At 31.5% G+C, this 18,206-nt stretch overlaps 1 protein-coding gene across 1 annotated transcript in view; it reads left to right on the top strand.

Moving 5' to 3' along the window:
• The first annotated feature begins 809 nt into the window (after positions 1-809).
• Positions 810-18,206, top strand: part of LOC145306247 (toll-like receptor Tollo) — a 176,995-nt gene continuing 159,598 nt past the window's right edge. The window contains exon 1 of the mRNA XM_080148310.1: positions 810-1,200. The gene's annotated coding sequence lies outside the window, so the exon portion shown is untranslated. The remainder of the gene's footprint in view (positions 1,201-18,206) is intronic.

Genomic DNA, 18,206 nt, shown 5'->3' on the forward strand with positions numbered 1-18,206 from the left:
CTTGGCCGATTTAGGCTTTTAATCATATCCTGGCCGAGACAAATTTAGACCATTGACTAATCAAAAATCGGTTCAGTTAGAGGGATACCCAACGTCTCAATTTATTGCTACCAAAAGTCTTATAACTACGTTGCAATTATATAAAAACCCGTAAATTGAGTTTAATCAAAGGAGTATACTAAACATTTAAATCACGCCCCCATCCCGTGATACAGCGTGGAATTAATTTGTCATCGACCAATCTTTTAATCACCCCCAAACAGCTGTACTTAGAAATTTATTGTAGTAACCCATTTCTTGTAAACAATCCTCCCTCCCCCTTTAATGTGCCTGATTGCATTCAAAATCAAAACACCGGTAAAATATGCCGTATCGTACCGGTCATCGGCTGTAAGAGATCGTAAATGTTCTCGCTAATCCGCGCTTCTCCCCTTTGTTTAGGCAAGAAGTGAGAACATTTGATTTCTCTCTCTTAATGTTCTCAGTGTTAATTCCCAGATTTTTGTACCGTCACGGCTAACATTAGATAGATTGATATACTGTCTCGGCTTAACAAGAGGTAGATTACTGTACCGTCGCGGCAAAATAGGCAAAGAATCGCTCTGTGGCGCCGTGACGGTACGGTAATACTCACCAGCTATTACAGTACCGTCACGGCTTACGAGAGCTTGTGCCACAGACAGCCGCCGTGACAGTACAGTAACAACATGCGTGACGGTACAACAACAACCCAAAAATGTCATTCTCCCTTCCCCACCGCGGCCTTCCTATGGCCCATTCCCCATTAATGTTTTCGATATTTACTGTTTAGTGTTTGTTAAGTTGTTGACGAAGGAAGAATTGTTGCGTGAAACGTTAATTTTATTTAATTTTTAACATTAAAGCGTATTTATCAGTGATTTTAATGGTTATATAAAAGTGAACTAAAAAAAAATCATGTTAGATTTTTAAATTAAGTGATAAATAACCAATAATTAGTTAAAAAAAGAGAGTATCTCAAAAATTGAATCTCCCCACAAAAAAAGGTGATTAGCGTAGCAAATCTCAGAATTCGCTACGGGTTCTTGAAACGGCCACTAAAATAACACCCAACAATGTTATCTTAGCTTTGTAATATCATAACAAATATTTAATAACAGTTAAACCAAATGAAAAGTGATTTATAAAGTGAAAATCAACGTTTTTTTCCACAGATTTTAGGTTAAAAATGAATTTGAAGTTTTTTTTTACACAATGACTACTTTAACAATCCTATTATGAAAAGTAGTAAGGATTTATTTTGTCTGAAGCATAATATCTCAATGATTACTTAACCGATAGGGTTCTTTACTTCATGGGTCCTTTGATGGTTTTAGGCTATTTATAGTTTCTAGTCTTTCGATTACAGAGCTCCTAGATGATAGGGGCGTTCTAATCTAAACGAAACTACAATTTTGTTCGGCAGAAAAGTTACAAGCAAACTAGTTTACTTAATCAATTCAATACTGAAATTATTGCCCTAATTTTGAAATTCTGTTTAAATTACCAGAGATCTAAAGGGATAAGACAATGGCTTATAAATTAATGTACATCCCCAATGACGATACACAAAATTTCTCCTTCCGTAGATCACAATTAGAGGTTGCAATTTGAACACTCAACTTAATGAACCAACCAATCATTATTCAATTAAAGTCCTCAAAGTTGTGAAGCCAACAAATAAGAAAACGTTATTATAAAACTTTGGGGACTAGTGTAATAAACAGCATAAAGTCTTCTCCCTCCATGATAAATTGCTCAAATTAAATTTTCTAAATGTTTATAATTTTGATATTTGATCTGAAATTTTGAAAATATATTCATCGTAACACAAAATTTAATAGTCTGCTGAAAATGTATATTTATTAGAATTGATTTTTAAGACCTTTGTCTTTAAGTTCTAAACATTAGATTAAGATGAAAAGCCTGTTTAAAGGCTAAAGTATTTCCTCTATCTTGACTATTGAAATCAAGCGTTTGACATAACAGCAGAAGGCCTTTTTTAACGTCTTGAATATGACAGAAGGCCTTAAAAAACTAGTTATAGTAAATTCTAACATGTATGACGTTTACTAATTTTGGAATTTAAATAGCATTATGCTTCAAATTGACCATTTTACTATTTGAATCATGGAGGGAGGGGACATTGGTCTGTAAATTTTCATGGTACCCAATGTTTTATCAACAAGTCGCTGATTTAAAACTTTGGGTACTTGTATTATATGTATTACACTAGCAGTGTCCAAACTTTTTAACCAGTAATTTTAATCTACACTAGGGATAATTTTGTTTGTAATCATTGTCTGAACCCTCAACTTTACTATACATAATGTAATTGAACCTATTTCTAAAATTAATAATTTAAATGTTTTAATTTTGAAACCATATAAGTTTTAAATAATTAAAGTATAAGAACAAAGGCAAAAAATTATGTTTTATTATCCGAGTTAAACTTAGAGTTATGTGTTGACATTTAAAATCATTGGTTTTTGTCAACAATATGATATTCAATAAAAGGAAGGGGGACAAAGTGTCTCAAAAATCAGCCATGTGACGTCATAAAAATGAGGTATTTTCGATCTCTTTTTTAAGGGTTTTCTTTCCCACTTCTCCTCTCATTTTTATGACGTCACATGGCTGATTTTTTGCTACACCTTGTCCTCCTTCAATAAAAATTGTCTTAACTGATATACTATCGACATTGTGCCATAGAATTTAATTTAGTCGATATTTTCATTGTCATTTTAATATTTACTACTAGAAAGCTATATCTACAAAGTAAGTTTATGTAAAGAATTTATTTTTATTGATATTAAAGGACATAAAATAGAAAAGGATTATTTTTTAAAGCGAAGCTTTTGTACAGGTTGATTTTATTGCCATTTTATTTATTCTAAGACATTGCCCCTTCTCGAAGAGGTAAGAAAAGTAGCCTAAATCCATCCCAAGATATTTATAAAGCTTCCTTTAAAAGTACATCCCATTTGGATCTTTAGCTTTAGACATACCTTACTGCTTTATAATAATGGCTTGGGTATAATCTGTTTGTCCTAATTTTGACTTAATATTAATTAAGCTTCGCTATTAATGGATGTTATTATCCTTGATTATTAATATTTTTTTAATCCCTCTTTCCCACATAGCTATATATGATAATTAAATATGTAATATGTATTAATCCGCAGGGAGGGAGGGAGGGGACATTGGGATGTAATATTAACTCGTCCCCACAGTTTTACAAAGTTTTCTTATTCGTTGGCTCCGCAACTTTGATTGATTGGTTCATTAAGTCGAGTGTCAACACGTTTAAACCACAAATTACAATCTACATAAGGGGTAATTTTTTAGAGCATTATGGGGGAAAACATAAAAGTATCGGCCATGGTCTTATCCCTTAAGATCCCTGCACTTTTAATATTATAAGTAGGATTTAAGATTTAATATTTTTATGTAGGTATTTAACTATTTTAGTTACATTTATGAAAGCGAAGAATGCTGTTCTATTGTTAGAGTATGTACGTCAATGAAAAAATATACAGAAAAAATGCACATTTTGTAGTTATAAATAAAGATTTTTTACAAGTGGTACCTAGTACTAATTAAATCTACCATTGGGCTTTACTTTTGATGAATGTTGTCATTCTTGTTTGGTATTATTTTTAACAGAAATATATCTTTTTTTATTTAATTACGTTATTTAGATAAAGTAATTTAAAAATTGTTATTCTTTTCTAAGGCAGGGAAATTGCACCGTAAGAAACTATTTCGCCCTTTATTTTTTTTTTTACATTTTACTTTATATATTAGAGTACGTTATTCATTAATATATAAAAAATGGAAATTTCTCTTTAATTTATTTTGTTTATGGCATTTATATGTGTTTATTTTAAATAAAATATTAATGAAAAAACTTTTTTGTTTTCTAAACAAAAACAAATAATATAGATTACATTATATTGTATTATTTATGTAGTTGGAAAATGGATATAGAATACGTGGATATTGTGAGAGATTCTCGCATACCCTGATAAACTGTTTCTCCTAGCTGGCTAATACCAATCACTCCCCATTTATAAATGACAATGGAGGAACGTATTGACTAATATTTGAGAACTATATTAGCAACCCAAATTGACGACAAAAATTCCACTGTAACAGTATCCACGTATCCTATATCCATTAGTTGGAGGGATAGAAAAAACTGTAGCGAAAGATTAATATATTTACAGAGAACTAGCGGCTTCGCCACAAGCATCTATGAGCTCTGTATTATGAGGAGAGTAGATAAATAGCCTAAAACCATCCTAGATCTTTGAATCCCCTATTGTAGAAATGGCTCGCTTTAAAATGCACCCAATAAATTAAGTTTTAGACCGATCAGGTGATTCTTTCACAAAAGTCTGAGGTTTTAAAATGATATCTATTCGGACGTACAGACCCTTGTTAATTGTAGAAAAGCTTTGCTGAAAAATCCAACGGATTGTTTATAGCTGTAAGGCAAAAGGAGTTTGTTTTTAATCAACAAATTTTATGACAGCCTTTCTAAATTTTCAGGCAAGTAGGGCTCTATAAAAAGTAAAAAAATGGCTGCATATTTTAGTTTCAGAAAATGGCATTAAACCATCTCATGAGATATAACAAGCTTCTTTAAAAAAGTATAACTCATTTTATAGATCTTTTGCTTCTGACAAATTAAAGAATAAAAATATTACTACATCATCCTAAGATATTTATAAAGATTTCCTAAAATAAAAATACAATTTCCGAGATCGTTAAACCCCTGTGAAAATTACATATCTTATGTCTTCGTTTTATTTTTCACCCTAAACTTAAGGAGCTATTTAAATCTTATTATAAAAAGTAAGAACTTTTTTTTGCTATTTTGTCCTTTAGTATCTCGGTAACCTCTAAACAGAAAAAGTTCTTCATTTTATGGAAGCTATTCATAGGTCCTGGGATGGATTTAAGCTATTTTAGACTCCTTCATTATTAGGAATGTAAAATGAACTTATTGTTATCTTACCTAAATAAGTTGATATTTTGAACTTAAACTTTCATTTTATCTTGTACAAATTTTTACAGAGCTCCTTTAAAATTACTCATTTTAAAGTTTAATTTGTTTTTAAAACAACCCCTTTACTTCATTTTTCATCAATGCTTAAAATCTCCAACCGAGAAAAATTAAATTGGGCATAGGAATAAGTTTTATAAAAATTAATAAGTAATTTTTTTTTAATGCTAGTGGCCTTTCTCCGTCTTTTTTGAGTTTATATGGGTTAAATGGCCTAAAACCCTCCCATAAACCATTTAATTTGTAAGTCAATGTTATTTAAAGTTTCCAAGGGTGATTTGTTAAAAAATAGTTATAAACCTTCTCAAGCCCTATGAGAAACTACACAGTAAAGGAGAAACATATCGGTTCTTATATAAGTATATTAAATTTTTTTTGAAGTTACTCTCCCCTCTCCATGTGTAAAAAATATAAAAAATTGTTCATATTTGATTTTGATAGCTCATGTTTAACAAGCCAAATATTGTAACATTTTTATCAAACAAAAAATTTCACCCCCTAGGATTTTTTAAATATACCCAATTTGTTCTAGAAACATATGTTATACTCTAGTTCTAGCAGTGTAGCTAAAATACAGTTAAGTTTTTTATTGGTTTTTCATATTTTGAAACTAGTATCTAGTGGGGGATGGATGGGGGGGTTTATTCAACCCTTCCTTTTTAATTTTAGTTTTATATGTATAAGAAAAATATTAAAAAATTCTTAAAGAATGGGAATTTTTTAGAGGGATATTTCTCTTGAATAGTTTAAAACATTCCCTTAATATATAAGAAGCTTCCCTGTAAAGGAGAACCATAAATGTCTGGTGGTTAGCAGTATATCGGTACAAACACATGGACAGACAGACATTTTATTACTTTTTCTATAAGGATGATTTTTATCTACTTATTTTTCGATTTAATTTCGAGATCCCAACTGTATAGTGAGTAGTTTGTATGATGAAAAATTCAGTTATTTTAAAAATGGATATATTATTACTTGGATCTTACACCAGATTATCATATACTCCAATAAATTGAAACTTGTAGCTGGCTAAACTAACGTTCCCCCATAACCTAATATCCTAATTGATGAACGAACTGACCAATAAGCAATGTCCATGATAGCAACCTAAATTGACGACAACTTTTCCCCTTGTCATAATATCCACATATATTTTACATCCATTATTTTTATGAGATTGTTGATTAATTACCACGTCAAAACTTTAATATAGGAAAAATTTCAACCCCCGGATTAAATTTTATAATTGGGATTTTTATATAAATGTTTCAGGGATCTTTTGGGGTACGGGATATATTACCTGAAAATATTTTGTTCTCCCCAAAATAATTCTTTTATTAAAGTAACAGGATGTCTTTGAGTATCTGTCTGTCTGTGGGAAGCGAAGGATCTCGCTAACTGTTGAACTGATATGGTTCTCCTTTACAATGAAGCTTCTCATAGGTCCTGAGACGGTTTTCAACTATTTTAGGGAAGGGTTGTATCACCTTCAAGAGAAAAAGCCCCCCCAAAAAATTTTCGTTTCTTTTAGTTCTAAAATTGCCAATAGAGGAAGGCCCAGTATTTCTCCCACCCAAGTGCCCCTAGAGACATATAAAACACATTACATATCCCTATCCCCTGTAGAAGTGTTAAAGACTGGTGAAAATTGGAGGATTAGTTTGTCAAAAGAGAGAATTACATTTTTTAACATTAGGAAATTTTAAAAACTTTTTTTGGTTCAATTTTTGAATAGATCAAAAGATTTAAAATACATTTTTTGTCATACTATAGGCTGCGTTCTTTTGGGGGTTAATTTACACTATAAAAAAAGCGTAAACCTTTATTTTGTAATATGTAGATTTTTACGCTTTGGTTGTAAAACAAACGTTAATAGTTTTTGTGTATCAAAATAAAATCAAAGCAGTCCGCCTTTTTTGTGTTGATGTTTTTTTCAACCAACGAATAAAAGAAAATAGCTAAGAAATGTTTAAAATCTATGCTATTTATATAAGAAAATGCATTGCCAACCTAATGGGTTTTCCATTGCAAGGTAGGTCATCGTAGATTTCGGGATGGTTTTAGGCTATTTTACGTTCTTCCTCTTTCAAACTCGTAGCCCCTTGATGCTTCGGGCGAAACTAATAGTATGATATATTATTGATAAAATTTCTAAGAATCCATTTTTCTGTTACAAAAAAAATCATTCACTGTTTTTTTAAAACTTCGTTAAACTCATATATATATATTTTCCCAAGGCTAAAAATGCAGCAAAAAGTTGCTGTTAAATGATTTGAATAAGTTTTACAAATAGAAAGCTTTAGACAATTCATATGTTTTTAACGACAAGAATGATTTTGTTAATAAGTAGTACAGAAATAACATTAATTATTTATAGTGAAAAACGACAGTAGACTGTAATAAAGAAAAATTGCAGGAATCGAAAGGACATTGGGCTGTTTATTACACTAGTCCCCAAAGTTTTAGACAATATTTTCTTATTCGGTGGCTTAACAACTTTGGTTCATTAAGTTTAGAGTCCACATGTTTCAACTACTAATTGTAATCTACAGAAGGGGGAAAATTTGTGTATCATCATTAGAGATGTTACGATGTACATCAATTTATCGGCCATTGGCTTATCCCTTTAGATCCCTGATGATTTCGTTTTTATGTAGCATTTATTTTATGGAGGAAAAGGACAATAAACTGTAATACAGTATGATATTGGAAGGGGTAAAATAAACTGAGCTTATTCAGACTGCGTCTTTAAGAAAATTCTGAACCTCCCATACTGACAAATTTTTAAACAAATTACACGTTAAATATTGTTTAAAAGTCTCGAATTTCCAAATTGCTGACAACGTTAATTAGTCCCCCAAACTTTTGAGGAGAAATTCTGTGAAAAATGAGCTCTGAAGAGGGCTATATAGGTAATTATTACCTTCCTCCCCCCCCTCTTAATTTTTAACAGATGCCTTAGTCGAGGTGTTTTGATAATGTCGCTAATATAAATGCACAAAATTATAGCAGATTTATTTTATCTTGTCTTCCTTGTTTATAGGAAAATTTAAGATATTATTAAACTTTAATTTGAAAGATTTTGAAAGGACTAAAAAATACCTATTGGTTTAAAAATGTACTAATCGGAGATTTTATGAAAGGCTATGTGCCTATATTTTCAGTTACAGATATCTTTTGAAACTAATAAATCTCATCTAAGTTAATATTTTTATTTTGGATGTATTTTAAGAACAGTTAACCCTAATATTAAAATCATATAGCCCAAAAATTAACGCCCCCTCCCCTTGAAATTAGATTTCTAACCCCCCTCCCCCCCGCCCCCCCCCCCTAGCATATGTTTATTATCAGAGAGTGTAATATGCGGGGGTCTCAAGGGATAATACAATGGAGATAATTGATGTACTTCCCCTATGATGTTGGTCAAAATTACCCCTTCTACAAATTATCATAATCGGATTTTAAGTTTGGATGTAACTAGTTTAGACCCAACAATCAAAATTTAATGATGATTAATAAAATTACCCCTTATATTCGTAAGTGAACGCACACCCAGGTTTTTATATCATTTTACCTAATATTTGATAACACGCTCAAGTCTCACAAGTATCTGATGTCTTTTATTCATCTAAAAGGGAAGTTTTTTTTAAAAGTTTGATTTAATCTCTCAAAAATGATGCCTTTTTAAAAGAGTTAGAAGCCTATATATTTAAAAGCGAAGATTAACAAATTAGAAAGTAAGACAAACGAACATTAACAAATATAGAACTTAGGTAACTTTGCATTTAATTTTAGGTAATATACCTATTATGTCAAGTTTTAAATCGAAAGGAATATTCCAATATGTATAAATTAAAAATAAGAGATACCCATTAAGGACAGACAGACCGTCCTTAAATGTTTAAAAGCTTCGCTTTTAAAAATGTAAAATTAGTCGTAACAAATATTGCTTTATTTCCCCCTATAGTTGATCCTTATGGAATATGTAATCTTTTTGATAATCAACCTCATAACATACCAATAAAAACATTCTCACAAATTATAACAAAGGCTCAAACCCTAGCCTCTAAGGGGAGCTTAAATAGGGCTATTTCTCTTTGGTGTTGATACCCTTCCCCAAAATAGTTATAACCTTTACAGGGCCCATTAGAAGCTTCAGTGTTAAGTTAAGGAGAACCATGTCGGTTCGAAATCTTTACAGACAGACACACATCCTGTTACTTTTTTTTAAGGATTTAGATTTAAAAATTCAAGCATTTTCACTTAGACAAATGTAAAGAAATAAATTCCACCACATTGAAATAATATAAAAGATTTAAAATAAATGGCACTACTCTACCTTAAGATATATTATCATTGGGGGTGTTGGGAGGGAGGGGGAGTAAATCTGAAGTCCCTAGGGAAATTGGACACCCCCCCCCTTAAAAGTTAAAGCATCTGCCCAATTTAGAAACATATCCCCCCTACCCCAATTATTCCCCTAATTCCCCCCTTCAAACTTAACAAGGGGTATAATGAAAAGTAAATTGCCAAAAAAGGTCTTGTGTATAAATGAATTTCCTTTATAAGTAGCGAAGCTACTCTTTAACCTAGGGATTGTACGTTGCCAAAGGCTTTCATGTAATACCATACTCTAATAAAGTGAAACTTGTAGCAGGCTAAAAGAATGATCCCCCAATCCACCCCCTTTACTCCACCCCCTCTCCTCCTATTATATGATCGAACTAACCAATAAATGTTGTCCCTGTTAGCAACCTAAATCCACATATATTCTACATCCATTTATGCAGCTGTTGGCCTCTCCGTATCGTCCTGGTACTCGCCAATTCTTGCATCATTTATCTTTTGTCACTTGATCTAACTTACAACATACACACATTTCTTGTAAACAAGCAAAAATTATTTTTAGCAACTTTGAGCGTATTCAGTGATGTTGAAAAAATGGCTTAAAACCATATGAGGCTTCCCTGAAAAACACAACCAAATTCTTATATTATCCTTATATAAAAGTAACAGGATGTTTGTGTGTCTCTTTGTCTGTGTGTTTATCGAAAGATCTCGCTAACTGCTGAACCTATATATGTAGTTCTCTTTTACAATGTAGCTTCTCATAGGTCCTGGGAAGGTTTATAACTGTTTAGGGGAGGGTACCTGCACGCTCCCAAGAGAAATCACTTCTTTATTGGTAACAATTTAGGCATGTTATTGAATATAAGATGATAAAGTAAAGCAATACATTTGTCTAAACTCTAAATAATGATAAAGGGGGGGGGGGGCGAAAGTGACACTTTTTGTAACCAAAACTAAAAGTCAACAAAGGAACTCAACTAAAAAAAGAGTTACAGGTCTGAGATTTTGCATGGCAGTTGCTCTATAGGGGTACAATATGGAACTGTGAAGAAACGGCGGCGCAACCGCCGAAAACCGCCGTTTCCCGCCGAAATTTTTTTTGCCTTTTCTAGGCGGTTTTCGGCGGTTGCGCAGCCGTTTTTTCACAGTTCCATATTGTACCCCTATAAAGCAACTGCCATGCAAAATGTCAGACCTGTAACTCTTTTTTTAGTTGAGTTCCTTTGACTTTTAGTTTTGGTTTCAAAAAGTGTCACTTTCGCCCCCCCCCCCCCTTTGTTTCATTCTACTGTAATTGTATTATTCAAACGATCTTATTTTGCTAATGGAAATTTTTGGTATTTTTGAAAGAACAAAATAGCTTAGTGCCACCGAATGTCTCATTGTCAGGGATCTTATGGGATAAGACAATGGACGATAAATTTATATACATCTCCAAACTAAATTTCCATTTTTATAGATCAAAATTATGGGTTAAAAAGTTTAGACACTGCTATTTTGAACCAACTAATCAAGATTAAACTAAAGTACCCAAAGTTTTAAGGGAACCAATGTGAGTACGTGTTTTATAAGCTTTGGGTACCAGTATAATTTACAGTCCAATGTCCCCTCCCTCCCTGTTCATTTCTATTCTTCCCTAGCGAATTCTATTCATTTTCAGGTTCAATGAATGATATTTTTATTCTAACTGTAAGGTTTTAGTAATATTATTGTTTTGGACATAATGTCGATGTAAAATTGTGCTCATGTCAGTTAAGAATCAGGGATCTAAAGGGATAAGACATTGTCCGATAAATTGATGTATATCCCCAATGATTTAACACATAATTAGCCAATCTATAGATTTCAATATATGGTTGAAACGTTTGGACACTCAATATAATTAACCAACAAATTAAAATTCAATAAAAGTCCCCAAAGTTGTTAAGCCAACAAATTAGAAAACGTTATTATAAAACTTTGGGGACTAGTTTAATAAACAGCCTAATGTTCGAGTATTAAAAGGCGAAAATGTGTAAAAATTTGCTGCAAAATAAATATTTTTTGGTCATTAAGATGCTTTTATTTAAATTTTTTAAAGATACTTATGTAAGATAATCATATTTTAAAATATTTAATGACATATTTACAAAATAAGTTATTTTGTCAAAATTTTAAAAACAAAATGTCCGAAAAAAATGAATATTTTATCAAAGTAGAAAGGAAAATAATCAGGGAGGGAGGGGACATTGGACTGATTATTACACTAGTCCCCAAAGTTTTATAATGGCGTTTTCTTATTCGTTGGCCTAACACCTTTGGGGACTTTATCGAATTTTTATTGGTTTGTTTATTAAGTTGAGTGTCCAAACGTTACAACCACTAATTGTAATCTACAAAAGGAGTATTTTCGTGTTTCGTCATTGGGGATGTACATCAATTTGTCGGCCATTGTCTTATCCCTGAAAATAATCTTTTCTAGATAAACAAAAATGAATTATGAATTTTTGAAATGTTTTCAAAGTAAAAAAAGTTGAGCAAGTTTTATTTGGAGAAATGAAAATCTTTGAAGTTTTTCTTTTTATTTTTGTAAAATCAGAATGTTTTTTTTCTTCATTTTTTTCTCTCAAATATTATTACAATTTTTATGTAAGATGAGCTAGGGTTCTAAAGGGATAAGACAATAGCCAATAAATTGATGTACATCTCCAATGAAGATACACAAAATTATCCCTTTTGCAGATCAAAATTAGTGGTTGAAATATTTGAACACTCAACTTAATGAATCAACCAATCAAAATTATATAAGCCAACGAATAAGAAAACGTTATTATAAACTTTGGGGACTAGTGTAATAAACAGCCCATTGTCTCCTCTCTCTCTCTAACAAGAAACTTATATCTTTCATAATGATATATTTCTTAGCAAAGATTTAGACAAAGGTTGCCTAATTAAATAACCCATATTAATTTCATATTATCAATCAAATCTTATCTTGTCATATGTTTCTTTGTGTTTCTGGCTAATTAAAGATATTAGAAGCGAAGCTTCTCTATGAGTAGGGTACGTCTGGCCGTCTGTGTGTCTGTCTCTATATGTTTATATGTTTAACTGCGTGTCTGTCTGTCTGTTTGCCTGTCTGTCCTTCTATCTGTCTCTCAGTCTTTGTGTCTGTATTTCTTTCATTCTATCTGTTTTTCTGTGTGTGTGTGTCTTTTGTTTGTCTGTCTTTCTATTTGTTTATACGTCTGTCTGTTTGTCTATAATCTATTTGCTTTTTTTCTGTCTGTCTGTTTGTGTATGTCTCTATGTTTGTCAGTCTGTCTATCTGTCTTTTGTTTCTATCTGTCTGTTTGTCTGTCTATCTGTCTTTGTTTCTGTCTGTCTATTAGGCCTTTTTTTCTGTCAATATGTTTGTCTGTAAATCTGTCTCTAACTCTCTATCAGTCTCTCTACCTCCTCCTCTCTCTCTCTCTCTCTCTCTCTCTTTCTTTATTTTGTGACCTTATTGCTACGCTTCTGATGTATAAAATTTTCCTTGTTAAAATTTGAAATGATTGATTATGATAAAATTGTCAAGTAGCTGGCTCTGAAATTCTGAGAGAGGGAATAATTGGGAGGGAGTTGGGGGATAGGTATATTCTGTCAAATTTGGTATCATTATCTAGGGAAGGAGGGAACATTGGGCTGTTTATTACACTAGTCTTATTCGTTGGCTTATCAACTTTGAAGACTTTTGTTGAATTTTGATTGTTTGGTTCAAACGTTTTAACCACTAATTGTAATCTACAGAAGGGGTAATTTTGTGTATAATAATTGGGGATGTACATCATTGTATTATTCCTTTTGATCCTTGGTTATGTCGTACATATGTCAGCTACTTTTTGTGAATGCCAAATAGTCAAATTAAATTCTGATTTAAATTCTAATTCAAAGTTTTAAATTAATAGAACGATTCACCTATTCCTCCAATCCATGATTTCAAGTTGTCTTTGTCTTAAAAATAGTTAAAAATCGAGAAAGGGGAAAAATTGAATATTTGAATTTCAATTAAAATGGAAAAATCAATGGGTTTTTAATGAAAACTATCGGTTACGCCCCTAGAGGCCTATTTTCAAGGGGCGATTGATGTAACCTCCCCCAAAATGTATATAAACCTTTCAATGACCTATGAGAAGCTTCACTGTAAAGGAGAACTATATCGGAATAGCGGTTAGCAAGATCCTTCGGTACAAGCAGACAGACAGACACATACGGACGCTAGACATCCTGATACTTTTATATAAGGATTTCTTTTGATTAAAGACAAAAAAAATTAAGATTTAATTAAATTTACATGTTTTTATAAGTATTTATACTGGCTAAAATTAGCTTCTCATGTGTATTTAATTGCAAAAAAAATGCTTTTGGGGGGAATTTTAACCCGTTCCCATCAAATTTTATGTTATTTAATTGGGGGGTTTGTTGTTATTCAAGGAGGAGGGGGATATTGGACTAGAAATTTAACTGGTACCCAAAATCTATTTGCACATTTGTTGCTTAAAAACTTTGGGTATTTTTATTAAATCTTCATTGGTGCAAACTTTTTATCCAATAGTTTTAATCTACAGAAGAGGTAATTTTATTTATCATCATTTGGGCTGGACATTGATTTATCGTCCATTGTCTTATCCCTTTAGATCCCAAGTTATTACTTTACCAAAGGGGTTAATTTATGTTATTTTTATGTTTATAAATATACAAAATGTGGGTTATATTGGCGACTTATTTTCTCTGTATTAGAGTTAAACTACTAGAGTATTCAGCGGTTTAGGCCCTAGATTTTTAAGGGCTTATTCCCCATAAGGAGGTCGAAAGTTTATTTGAAATGATTCACATATGCTGGGGGTCCTATTTCTTTATTTTTCCTGGGTTGGTGTTCCCTCCCAATAACTATAATAAATAAGTCATAAAATTTCAGGGATCTTAAGGGATAAGACAACGGATATAAATCCAAAATCAATTCAAAATTTAATATAAGTACCCAAAGTTTTAAGCTAACCATTAAGAGAAGTTGGTTATAAAATTTTGGGTACCCTACATATTTTACTTTGTATGCTAAAACGTATCAACACCGTTTATTTGAATTCTAACCCTTCATAATGGTATGTTTAATTTAGAAATATGTCAACTATCAACATAGCGTTAATTTTACAGGGAGGGAGGGGACATTGGGCTGTTAATTACACTAGTCCCCAAAGATTTATAATGATTCGTAAGCCTAACAAATTTTGGGGACTTTTATTTAATTTTGATTGGTTGGTTCATTAAGTTGACCACTAATTGTAACCTACAAAAGTAATAATTTTGTGTATTATCATCGGGGGTGTTCATCAATTTATCGGCCATTGTCTTATCTCTTAGATCCCTGGAAACATGTCAACTATGAATATAGCCTTGTAATTGATAAGAAAAATAATTCTATTTAATACAAGGAAATGGGTTAATTATAATATCATTATTAGAAAAGCGTTATGTTTCTAGTAGAAATGTTAATTATTTGTATAAATATCGGTGAAAATTAACCGGGGCCAGGGCCAATAAAACTGGTGCTAATATTATTATTTTACTAGTCGTAGAAAATTGTCAACAATACATGCATGCTTTTTCAGTATGGTTCATAACCGGTTCTAATCCAGTGGATATTAATCGGTTTCGAAGCCTCAATTCATATGACTGAACTTAACCTAACCAAGCATAAATTGTAATCACTTAACAAAGTTGACTTTAACGAGATTTAAATGAAGATAGAAAAGAAGGGGGAATAAATAAAAATAAAGTTTGAGGGTGAGGGAGGGATAGGGGGTATCAAATGTCACTCTATTACTACAATCTCAACCTTTCACCCCCACCCTCTCCCCCAATACCCGCCCCTCTCTTAAAATAGGATGCTTCAAATTTTTTTTTTTTTGTTGCGATATTTAGATTTTAATAAAAGAAGCAATGGCTGACTACATGATATATTTTTTCGCCGCTTAATGGTGTTAGTTATGTTTTTTTGCGAACTCTCTTGGGAGGGTGGTGATACCATCCCCCAAAATAGTTATAAACCTTACAAGGATCTGTGAGAAGCTACCCTGTAAAGGAAAACCATATCGGTTCAGTGGTTAGCGCGATCCTTCGGTACAGACAGACAAAGATCCTCTTACTTTATTTCAAGGATTAAGTGTTCATGATTGACATATTATCGACTAATCATATAACGACTATATTATCATTTTGAGATAGGTAATAACTTTACTAAACTTTAACAGATAAAAATTTGTTGCACCCTATTGTATTTGAGATTGAAATCTGACACTACAGAGAAATTCAGCGCACAAATAAATTCAGGGATCTTAAGGGATAAGACGTTAAATTGATGTACACTGCAGAAACTAAATTACATTCCTTTGTAGATTAATACTATTGGTGGAAAAGTTTGGGTACTTCAGGGTTTTACCTAATATTTTTAAGCCAAGTTGAAATATAATGTGTTTGAAAACTTTGGGTACCAGTATAATTTACAGTCCCTTCTTCCCTGAATAGAACAGAAATAGGGGCAGACAAAATGGGGGGAATAAAGGGTAGTATATCAGTTACTCAATAACACACATAATTAAAGAATTTCCCCCCCCTGTTAAAAATAGTTGATTTTTTGCACTATTTGATGTTAAATAGAAAAATAAGGATGACAACATCAATAAAAGCGATGCTCTGAAACGGTAGGAAAAACAAACATTTACACTTTTAAGAGTGTCAGAACTGAATAAGCAGAATATAGATGTATACGTCTAAACAAAATTTTAAGAAAATTTGTTGCAAAACTGATAAATACAGTATAGTGATAAAGGATATAACTACATTTCTAATACTTGATTACAGAGATGCTTCGCTTATAACATTGTACCTTGTTGTAATAGGTCAATTTGGGTCAGAATTGTTAAAGCTTTTGTTGTCTGAAGCTAAAGATATAAGAAAATGCTGATCCGAATTGATTGCACTTTCCATGGAAGTCTATAGGTGGTTTTAGGCTATTTTCCAGTACCTCCTTAGTCTTCCACCATAGGATAGGGGCGAAGTATAAATAAAATAGATTATAATTATTGAGAAACACACTTTCATTATCGATCATTCTCAGATGTCCTAAAATTTTTGTAATTTAAGCCTTTCTACAATTGGATTTTTTATTACAAATTCCATTCTATTTTAAACTATTTATAATTGGAAGGAGGGACATTTATTTGGAAAAATAAACAAGGATGACAATAAAGCTTATAAAATCAGTCAAAATTGAATAAATAGAGGACTGTAAATATTCGAATTACAGTTTTAGGATGCTGTGAGTATTGGTTTAAAAAATATGACGTAACAAAAAAAATTAGCCAATGAGAGGCTGTTATTGAACGATGGCGGCATGCGTAGTGGACTCTCATTGGCTAATTTTTTTTGTTACGTCATATTTTTTAAACCAATACTCACAGCATCCAGTTTTAGAAGTCAAAATTCTAAAAATAATTTTGTTTAAATTGGACGTTCGGACTTTCTGTTAATGATTATAGAGTTGCTAAGCTTTCAAATCAAGTCCTTATAGTTGCAGGAATCTTCATACAAGGTTTATTTGTTTACTTTTAAAATCCACATCCCTTTCTTTCACAATTCTTCCTTATAAAGAAGCCAAAAAGATAGTATTTTAATTTATGATGAAAATATTTTTTTTGTTACTATCAAAATATATTTTTTTGTTGAAAATATTTTGTGTAAAAAAATATATTTGATATCAGGGATCTAAAGGGAAAAGACAATGGCTGATAAATTGATGTTCATCCCCAATGATGATACACAATCTTATCCCTTCTGTATATTACAATTAGTTAATGAAATGTTTGGACATTCAACTAAATGAACCAAATAATCAAAATTCAATAAAAGTTCCCAAGGTTGTTAATTCAACGAATAAGAAAACGTTATTATAAAACTTTGGGACTAGTGTAATATACAACCAATTGTCCCCTCCCTCTCTGGTAAAAAAATATATTTGATATAATTGAATAAAATTCTAATATAACCAGAGAGACAAAAGAAAAATGAATTTTTATTAAAAAAAAACAAGGATAAAAATAGACAATGGACGATAATTGAAACACATCCTCAATGATTACAAACAAAATTATCCCTTTATGCAGATTAAGATTATTGTTTGTAAAATTTTGACATTACTATTTCCGAGTCAACCAATGCAATTTCTATATAAGTACCCAACGTTTTTTAGACATTGAATAAGATAAATTTGTATAAAACTTTTGGTACCATTGTGTTTTATAAATTAAGCGGCAGTAAAGAAACACCATTATAATGTGGTCGTTCTAGCTCTTTAAAACAAAAGAAAAATTGTCAATAGATTGGCTATATAGGGGTTAAATTGGTTAATATATCTATGTATAAAAAATACTAGAATAATATAAAGGGATATTTATTTTACACAGTATTTTTTTTTGTCTGAAGCTTAAAGATCTCTAAAATTTTTGGTCTATGGGTTGTACTTTTCAGGGAAGATATTCAAGTCTTTTGGGGTGGTTTTTTGCTATTTTCTGACAAAACTTTTTTGGGGTTTCCATCCATCTAAAGAAATTCTATTAGGGCATAGCCAAATACATTATTTCTCTCTCTTTATGTTATGTTCAATTTTCATAACCAATAATATTACATATATTAGGAGTGTGTGTGTGTGGGATTGTGTGTGTGTGTGTGTCTGTGTGTCTGTGTA

This window comes from Acartia tonsa, chromosome 14 (assembly GCF_053477335.1).
Source record: "Acartia tonsa isolate MP-2025a chromosome 14, ASM5347733v1, whole genome shotgun sequence".
Taxonomy (NCBI): Eukaryota; Metazoa; Arthropoda; class Copepoda; order Calanoida; family Acartiidae; genus Acartia; species Acartia tonsa.